Genomic DNA, 10,419 nt, shown 5'->3' with positions numbered 1-10,419 from the left:
ACCCCCAGAATTCCCCAACCAAGCAATGCTGGCAGGGGAATTCTGGGAATTGAAGTCCACACTTCTGCAGGTGGGCAAGGTTGAGAGACACTGGATTAGAGACTCTGAGGCATCTTTGCTTGTTGTAAGGCTGAAACATGCAGAAATGTAGCATTTGCACTTTTTTTTCCGGTTGAGGCTGTTGATGAGTTTCGGCAATTGCTTAGAGCAGTGTTTTTCAACCACTGTGCCGCGGCACACTAGTGTGCCGTGACATAGTGTAAGGTGTGCCGTGGGAAAAACACCCACCGGGTGTTTTTGCCTCAGGATATCTCTGTGTCCCGAAAGTTGCTTTCGGGACCCAGGGATGCCTCTATTAAGTCCCTGCGGCCCCGTGTTTACTTTAAAAACGCGGGGACTGCCGGGAGGTAGCGCACGCAGGGACGTCACTGACGTCCCATGTGTGCGCCCATAGCAACAATCGCGGAGGACCGGAGCAGCGAGGAGAACGCGCGCTGTCAACTTGGTAAGTGTTACCAGCGGCGTGTCTCCTTCGGTGTTCCGAGCACCGAAGTGGGGCAGTACACAGGGAATTACAACCTAATGTTGGGGAACTACAGTGCAGTAAGTACTGAGCTTTGTGTTCAGAAAAACAGGCCCAGGTTTCGCACTGAGTAAGTAAACAGAAATATGAACAATTATAAAATAATTTCTTTTTGTTTATTTGATTCCTATTCAAGAGAATTACTTTATATATAGTCAATATAGGCACAGAGTTAAATTTTTTTAACATTTTCTAATGGTGGTGTGCCTTGTGATTTTTTTCATGAAAAAAGTGTGCCTTTGCACAAAAAAGGTTGAAAAACACTGGTTTAGAGCAATCTTCCAAAGGTCATTTTGCTGGACTCTGGCTGACAGTGCTTGGTTACCTTGGGACAGAAGAGGCTCCCCTAAGCATAGAGGCTGGAGGTTAAACTAATTAAGCTTGCCTGGCAGAATTTGGGGGAAGTGATCATATATTTCAGGGAAAGGATATATGTCGCATATGGTCTTGAGGTTCTTGATGTTCTGTGGTGGGGAGAATCAGTCGTTCCTAGGAAGAGCTCCTTTGTTTAGAAGACAACTTCCAATTGAACCATTGTCTTCTGAGCGCAGCTGGCACCAGGACTTCAGCTGCATTGGATCCCGCTCAAAAAAAACACAACCCAGGGGACAAAACAACACAAAGATTGTGTATTCCATGTGAAAGGAGGGAAAACACTTCTGCAGGAGAGCAGAAAGCTAAAAAGGTCTTGGAAGACCCTTCCACAACATGGATAAGAAAAGCTGGCTGGTAAGAAAACACACTGCCTCCTACCTCTTTAATTTGTTATCTGTGTTGCACTTGAGTTTATTTTTATTATTATTCATTGCTCTTTTGTATGTCTGTTTACTGTGAACAACGGGGGCAGAAGTGTACGTTCAATAGTTAGCTTTCTAAGTAATGTTTGAATACGAAATAGGCTTCTGTATTGGCTTGGAGATCATTCTCCCACAACGGAGCTTCAGTTCCTTTCAACTAATCATCTATCATCTCTAGCCAGAATATCAGAATCGGGTTGAAGACAACCATATATAAAGCAGGGAGAACTTTTTACTGCTCCATCAATGGCTTAACACTAATCCTTTCTGGTTGTAACACCACTGGAAAACAGCAAGGGTGAATGCAATGCCACCTGAATGCTTCTGACATTGTACCTCCAAAGTTGAGGTTGGATGAATAAAATGCGGTGAAGAAGCAATCCAAACTCCTGGATTAGGGTGTCGTATTGTTGGAAGAAATGTCCTTCTGGCTTCCGTTCCAAGTGGGGAAAAAGACATTGGAAACATGGAGGCTGCTTGGAAAGATGGTTTAATGGTGGACAGGATCACATGGCTTGAGCTCTTGAACCGAAAAGGGGTATCACATGCTTCCAGATGTTTGGTAAAGAAGAAAAAGAGGCAGAGATGCTGAAAGTCCCTGGTTTTATGCCTTCTCTGGGTTTTGAACCAGAACTTGTATTCTGATTGGTTGTCCCATAGGGCCATGAAGGGGGCAACTCTTTAAGGTGTGTTTGAATCCAACTTTGGTTGAGCATTGCTTCTTCCCAGGTACCCTGTGGTGAGATGGGTAAAGGGCTAATACTATCATACCTTAATCCCATCACCCTGAACTGAAGGCGGGGGGCTTTGTTACGTAGAATAGACTGGCTCAGGCATTTTAATGGCCCATTGACAAAGGTGGGGGCTATATTAAGAGTGAGTCCCCTTCCTGCCTAAAAACATATTTCTCCATTTCTGATCCAGGAAAATATAATATTCTGCCTTTTCAATATTTCCCAAGACATTTCATTTTTCTAGGAAGGGGGGTGGGGGTTAACTTCCTACAGCAGTGGTTCCCAAACTTGGCAACTTTAAGACTTGTGGACTGGCTGGAGAATTCTGGGAGTTGAAGTCCACAAGTCTTAAAGTTGCCAAGTTTGGGAACCACTGTCCTACAATATGAACTCAACCTATGCGTGCTACTTAGACAGTAAGTCCCAAGCAATGGATTAAGAATTCTGAGCCCTATGCCCTAAAAGATCTGTTCAATTTTAATGGCTATCTAACATTAGCAAGAATATTGGTTCATTCTCAACTTTTTGATAAGATTTGTTTAGCTGCACAGAGGCTTCTTGGGCACACTCAACAAGAGATAAAGAGATCTGGAGATGTGGTTGGCCTACCAGTTTCTGAACCGGGATTCATCTAGCAGTTAAACTTAAGTTCTAAGAGAAATTGGGAATTTCCAAGTATTATTATGGTGAGGAGGAATTTCTTCCCCCACCATGATAATACCTTCAAAGAACTGCTAAGCTTCTTTATAGATGCTTACAAATGAGAAATGCTGATATTATAGTGGTCAGAAACTCAGCAGATCTTATTATTTTCTGTCTGAAGGCACTATTGCAAACTAGTTAATTCTATTCCTTCCTTCTCTTTTCTTTTTGCAAAAAAACCTCCCTTCCAAAAAGCATAAGTGACTGTCCATTCACACTCAGAAGGGAGAAATAGGGTAATGTCACCTTTCTTTCCTCAAATAACAGCAGATTATCCCCAAAAGATCTGGGGCTCTTTGAAGTGAAACTGGTTGTACTCCAGAAATACTGACATCCAGGACTTGACCATTAACTCAGTCTTTAGCAGAGCCTACCTAATCTATAGGGATGTGGTAGCTCAGTGTCTTGTCGATCAGAAAGGACAGCAGTTCAGTGGTTCAAATCCCTAGCGCCGCATAACGGAGTGAGCTCCCTTTATTTGTCCCGGCTTCTGCCAACCTAGCAGTTCGAAAGCAAGTAAAAATGCAAGTAGAAAAATAGGGACCACTTTGGTGGGAAGGTAATAGTATTCCGTGTGCCTTCAGCATTTAATCACATGACCACGGAGACGTCTTCGGACAGCACTGGTTCTTTGGCTTTGAAACGGAGATGAGCACCGCCCCCTAGAGTCGGGAACAACTAGCATATATGTGCGAGGGGAACCTTTACCTTTACCTAATCTATTTCATGGATTCTGTTAGCAGGTTTTAGCAAATGTTCTTTTCACAATGAATGGATGCTGCCAGAAGCGAGTGGAGGGAGGGAGTCAAAACATCAAGATGGAGGCCATAACTACAAAATTGAACTAGCCTTTTCTCTTTACATACATTACAAGGGAAAGGCTTTGATCACATGACTGTGGCCATCATTTTGACTATTGTAGACACCCCTGGATACTTATTTCCCTTTGAGCAACATCAGCAGTAGCTAATCTGTTAAAAAGCTATAAACAGAGTCCAGCTTCATCTCAGGAGGAAACATAATCCTCAGAAATATTGTCAGAAGTTTCTTTTGTTCACTGTATACATAACAACACTCTGAGCTGGCCTGCTAAATGACCTTGCTTTGTATTGTCATATCAGTTGCTTTGTATTACTGAATGCCATCCATGATGCAAGCAAGAAGGCATAATGGCTAGTTCTTTTTTATCCAGAGATTTAAGTAGCAGTCTGTGTTGATAATACAGGAAAGATGACGTACAAAAATTGTTCATTCTCTTATTGTCTTGGCAGGGACAATGAGATTGAAGACAAGCTTTGGTGATCTTCATCAGGTAGATGAAAGAAAGAATAAAGAGAAAGCTCTTAAATTGAATGAAGTGGGCGTGGGTCAGAAGCCTGAGATCAGAGACGTAGACAAGAAAGATATATAACAACCTTGATAATTAAGTAGATAATCCTGGTGACCTCCATATGCTTTGGACTGCAGCTCCAGTCATTCCAGATAGAGTGGTTCTGAAATGGCATTGTGAGAGTTACTTTGAACATCTGGAAGGATGTTTTTTTTATTACATAGACCACACATACACACAATAATAAAATAAAACACACACACACACACACACACAGACAAAAAAAAACCATCATCACATACAGCATGTTGTTTGGTTACAGGTGTTTTAACATTTATCATTCTTATACATTTATTATTTCATTTAATAAGTTATAATATACTGTTTGGGTTGCTTTATTTGTCATCCCTTCCTCCTGTTGTAACACCACCTTATTTTCCCTTTCTTTTCTCCCTCCCTCCCTTCTCTACTTCCTTCCTTCCTTCCTCCTCTCCTTTCCCTTCCTTCTTCTTGTACCTTTCTCCTACTCCCGCTCTTCCTCTTCCCCTTCCTACCCTCTCTCCTCCTCCTTTCCATCCTCCTCTCCTTACCTCTTTCTTTTCACCCTCTCTCCCTTCTCTACTTCCTTCCTTCCTTCTCTCCTTCCCCTTCCTTCTTCCCTTACCTCTCCTTTGCTCCTGCTCTTCCTCTTTCCCTTCCTACCCTCTCTCCTTCCTTTTCTCTCCTGGAAGGATGTTTTTGAATCACATCTAGAAAACTGGGATTTACAAATGCATAATGACACATGGAAGAGGGTTGCGGATAACTCACCACTGTGCTTGACTTTATAGAGCAGTGGTTCTCAACCTTCCCAATGCCGCGACCCTTTAATACAGTTCCTCATGTTGTGATGACCCCCAACCATAAACTTGGTGTCTCAGTTCCTAAGACCATCAAAAATATGTGTTTTCCAATGGTCTTAGGCGGCCCCTGTGAAAGGGTCATTCCCAAAAGGGTCCCGACCCACAGGTTGAGAACCACTGTTATAGAGCTTTCTACCAGAACATTGAATAAAATTCTCAAAGATCTTAAACCAGCAAAATGTACTTGCTGCCATCCCAAAACAAGCCCTTTCAAATATTATAGCCCTTCCTCGAAGATATTAGATTGATACTACCAAAGAATCAATCTAATATGAAGGACGTGGTGACTCAGTGGCTAAGATGCTGAGTTTGTCGATCAGAAAGGTTAGCAGTTCAGCGGTTCGAATCCCTAGTGCCACGTACCAGAGTGAGCTCCTGTTACTTGCCCCAGCTTCTGCCAACCTAGCAGTTCGAAAGCATGTAAAAATGCAAGTAGGAGAATAGGAACCACCTTTGGTGGGAAGGTAACAGCGTTCCCTGTGCCTTCAGCATTTAGTCATGCCGGCCACATGACCATGGAGACGTCTTCGGACAGCGCTGGCTCTTCGGCTTTGAAACAGAGATGAGCACGGCTCCCTAGAGTCGGTAACAACTAGCACATATGTGCGATGGGAACCTTTACCTTACCTATTGTGATCCAGGAGAAAGCAGCAAAATTAAATCTGTGGACCCTCTGATTTACACTGTAAACCCATCCAGAAGTCTAGTCTGAGAACAATTTGTAAGTCGTAAAGATCAGTTAACAAGTATACGCTGCCAAGACTAGAAGACCTGCAAGGTCCTTCCAGCCAGTGGTGGGTTTTACCAGTTTGGACCGGTTCAACTGAACCGGTAGTGGTTTGGTGGCCTGGGTTGCTGGAACCGGCAGCGACCCAGGCATGCCATACCCCGAACTGGTTCCCCGGGGGCGCCACCATCTTGTCTTTCAGTTCTGCACATGCACAGAACAATTGTAATTGCATTTATGGGCAAATGCACATGTGCACACAAAAATGTGCGCAAAAAATGTGCGCGCACCGAACCAGCAGTAATGCCAGCAGCAACCCATCCCTGCTTCCAGCCCTATGAATCTATGATTCTATTCTATGATTCTAAGCTACCTCCCAACAAATTTGCCACCTGAGCATCAGCTTATGATATCAATCTAAAGTCTCACCTTGGACTTGAAGTAGGTCCTATTTTGAATCACTGGCAATTGGACTTTTTAGCCTAGATTTGTTGCAATGTCAGACTCAGACTGACATCTATTTCAGATACAACAAACCATATATTTCCATGAAATAATTATGCATAGCAAAGAAGGGTTATATGCCAGTATGCTTGCCTGGTTTTGGTAAACGAATTTTATGGTTTTGTGTGACCTGCTAACACTACCATACCCCAGAGGTTTAATGGAAGGAAAATGAAGGCAAAATAAAATAGAACAGGGAGAAAGGCTAGAGTTGGCATTACTCTCCATTTTAATGTTCACAATTTCTTGGTTGTTCCTTTTCATTTAAGATGCCAAATTGATGTATTTTCCCTCATTTTTATGCTTTTCTTCCCTACACAGTTAGAATTTTGCATAAGAAGAGAAATTCCACTTTGTGGAATGTGTACCCACTCTCAAATATTGTTTCCTCTATTATTCCTTTGGAGAACAATGGCTTTCCAGAAGGGAGCAATGTAAGCTTTTCAGTGAAATGCTATGATTCATACCCAGGAAACTCCTAGTTACCCTCAAAAGCAGATTATGTTTCACAATAAACACAAGTCAGATCCGCAAAGGGTAATTTAAAAAATTCTACTGTAAACCAGCTGCGGCTTTAATTGGAGGATCGTCTTTAAAAATGCATTTTTGGGAAGTTTGAAGTATTTATTGCATTGTGCAGCCCTTACATGATATGTATGTTGGAAATTTGAAGAGCAGGTGCTTTGGATTAGATAAGGAAGAGAATGAAGCAGACCTTGGGCTCATCCATACCCCTAACTGCAGCTTGGAATAACAGGATGACAGAGTTGGAAGGGAACTTGGAGGTCTTCTAGTCCAACCCTCTGCTCAAGTAGGAAACCCTTTACCACTTCAGTCAAATGGTGTCCAGTCTTTTCTTAAAAAATCTCCAGTGATGGAGCACCCATAACTTCTGGAGGCAAGTTGTTCCACAGATTAATTATGAAAGCCCTATAAAGTGGTATATAAGTCTAATAAATAAATAAATAAATAAATAAATAAATAAATAAATTATTCTCACTGTCGGGAAATTTTTCCTTTGTTCTAGGTTGCTTCTCTCCTTGATTAATTCCCATCCATTGATTCTTGTCATGCCTTCAGGTGCTTTGGAGAATAGGTTGACCCCCCCCCTTCCTTGTGGCAGCCCATTTAGATATTGTAACACTGCTATCATGTTATCCCTAGTCCTTCTCTTCATTAGACTAGACATATTTACTCTTCATACATTTTAGCGTCCAGTCCCCTAATCATCTTTGTTGCTTTTCCCTGCACTCTTTCTAGAGTCTCAACATCTTTATTTATATTGTGGCAACTAAATGAATGCAATCCTCAACTGTATAGTCTTATCAAGGACATTATGGACAGGACATCCTATTCTTCAAGGACATGTGCTTGCAATGTTGCTATCTTTCCCCCCTTCGCCTATATGTGAGGCTGCCTGACTTCCGTCTAGCTGTTTCAAAGTCTGTGGTGTTCTCCATTTTCTCCCAACACAAGTGTTGTGACTTTTGGCACTTCAGCATTGAATGCAGTGATGACATGGTCCATGTGCTTGGGATCTTCTGAATATCTGTTGGCTACTTTAGGCTGCATCAGTGACAGCCTCTTCCCTCCAGTCCCTGAGCATTTCCTTCCAAAATTGATTTCTTTTTTTTTTATTAAAATTTTTTAATTTTTAATTTGAAACAAGTACAACATCTTTCTTTACATGCTATAAAAAGTGTATCAGTCGGTCACAAATAAACTTTGGTACATCTCTTCCACAGTCAACAAACATAACTCAAGCATTTTAACTCAGATATTCATACATATCACCATCATCATATATCCATTTTCATTTGACTGTAATTATTATTTAAAGATATTGATAATAATAATATTCTTAAACAATACATACCCACACCAGTGGGAAAAGAAAAAAATCACAAAAAAAAGAAAAGAAAACACAAAAAAAAAGAGCAAAAAAGACAAAAAGAACAAAAGACAAGGCAGGAAATAAAAAAAAAAAAGAAAAAACGAACACAGGTATATATTATCAAAAAGAAAAAGTATATCAGCTGGTTACAACATGTTTTGGTGCATCTCTTCCATTATTTCATATTAATTCAAATATCTTAACTCAAATGTTTACCATATTAACATCATTATACCTCCACTTTTAGTTGACTATAGTTGTTTAAACATCCTTCATCCTTAACTATGCCAAAGAATTAATCCATAGCCACATGCTGACATTTCATTACTTGTTTGTAAAATCCTCTATTAACATCAAATCCTCATATCCTATTTTAGCTGAACATCCATAATATTTAATACCAGAAATTCCATCTTCCATGCAGTATAATTTATTATCATTCTCCCTTCTTTATATAGTTATATCATAACATTTTCCCCATATTAGTTAACATTTAACTGTATATATTTTATTTTATAATAGTGATAATTATTGTAATTAAAACCCTTTATATATAATCCAAAAATATTTCCAACCTTCCTTTCTCATATCCAATTATTATTTATCATATCAACTCCACATTATATACATTACTATCAATATCAATTATTATTCAGCTATATCTATTACAAATAAGAGTAATTAGATTTAGCTAATTTTCAATTGTATTCTTCAATCTATCAGCCTATGTCTCTCCAATAGCAAAGTCCTCTTACCATTCTTAAAACAAGTTCCCCAAACGTTTTTATAGGCAAGTCCAAACAGAAATATCTTCACACCTTTTTGCTTAGGATGCTTCTGATGTAATAATGTTGTCCTTGGTTTATTCCACTCAATTTGTCCTGAATCTTCAAGGGTGGTGTCAAAAATTCTGCAGATAATGTTTCATAAAGTACAGATTCTTTAATGTTTCTCATTCCTTCTACGCTCTGTCTTTTGAAATAAATTTTCTGTATGGCTCCCCCTCTTGCATCTCTTTCTCTTTCTGCCTCCGAAGTGAACCAGACGCCCAGCTTGTCAGCAAGTTGAAAGACTTCCTTTCTACCATTCTTCATTTGAATTTCAGGAGCATTCAAACATTCAACGCTCTGACTCTTTCCTTCATATTTTAGTGTTAAAAACAACAAATAGTCTATTTTTTTTTCAGATTCTTTTTCAGATTTTTCATACGTATCAAGCAACCTTTGAAAAGTGGAAAAAATCTTTTGAAATGAATCACTTGAAGCAAGTACAGACGCCATGATGTGACGCAGAAGATATTCACAAGTGAAGACACGCTGAGAGCTATGCAATCTTATCTGATCTTAGACCAACACAGCCAAGCAATAAAAGTGTCAAGTTATAAGAAGCCAAATTATAGTAGATTGGTTTACAGCCCACTTAAGGGAAGCCCGAGGGGGTGTTGAAATAAAGTAAATTTTTCTTTATCCACGTAAACAGCATTCAAAACATTTAAGAAATAGGGTAACCACCAACCATAAATCCATTAAAAAAAAAAAGCCAATTCGCCGCTGGATTCTTCTGTTCTTTGGTTTCAATTAGCTTAGATTTTAGTGCGGACCATCTCTCTTTGAGTAATAAAATCAGCTTACCAGGTGAATCCACTCAGACCATTCTTAGGGGCAACCTGCAGTTTTGATTAGCATACAGCTAATCCAGAAAGGAGTTGGCAGGAGGGGTTAATTCCACGCCCCCCAGAGACTTTGCGATCGTCTCTGAGGTCACTGGATCTCCCCTCACCTTTCACTGTCTTCTACGGGACAGCTAGGGTCCAACGACCCATCCAAAAATCCTTCGGAATAGAGGAATTTCAGGAATAGCCTGAAACTCCATCTTCTCACTGCTAAGCCCTGCCTTCTTCCCAAAATTGATTTCTGTTGTTCGATTGCCATGATATCTGGCTTCAAGAGCCAAGCATATGGTTGGTACTTTTGAAAGAGCAAATCAGGTTTTAAAGGCTCTTATTCACACATTCTCATCAGTCTTGCAGAAGAATGAAAGACACAGCAGGTACAACTTGAATGTGAGACTGGCTTTGATAGGCTTTCAAAATTCTGTTGCATTAGCTTATTAGCAATAAAGATATTTCCAGAAATACAGATAGATGCAGATTATTAGACGTGGAAGGGACCTTACAGGTCATCTAGTTCAACCCTCCGCCCAAGGAGACCATGCACCATTTCTGACAGATGGCTGTCCAGTCTTCT

At 40.3% G+C, this 10,419-nt stretch overlaps 1 long non-coding RNA gene across 1 annotated transcript; it reads left to right on the top strand.

The window, feature by feature from the left end:
- Positions 1-880: 880 nt before the first annotated feature.
- LOC116512514 lies at positions 881-9,683 on the top strand. The gene is made up of 3 exons (XR_004255890.1): positions 881-1,312; positions 4,088-4,128; positions 9,360-9,683. It is a non-coding gene; the product is annotated as an uncharacterized LOC116512514 (long non-coding RNA).
- Positions 9,684-10,419: the final 736 nt, after the last annotated feature.

This window comes from Thamnophis elegans, chromosome 8 (assembly GCF_009769535.1).
Source record: "Thamnophis elegans isolate rThaEle1 chromosome 8, rThaEle1.pri, whole genome shotgun sequence".
In the NCBI taxonomy this organism is placed as follows: Eukaryota; Metazoa; Chordata; class Lepidosauria; order Squamata; family Colubridae; genus Thamnophis; species Thamnophis elegans.
The sequence above is the reverse complement of the archived record's forward strand: the minus strand, read 5'-3'. Positions and strand labels throughout refer to the sequence as shown.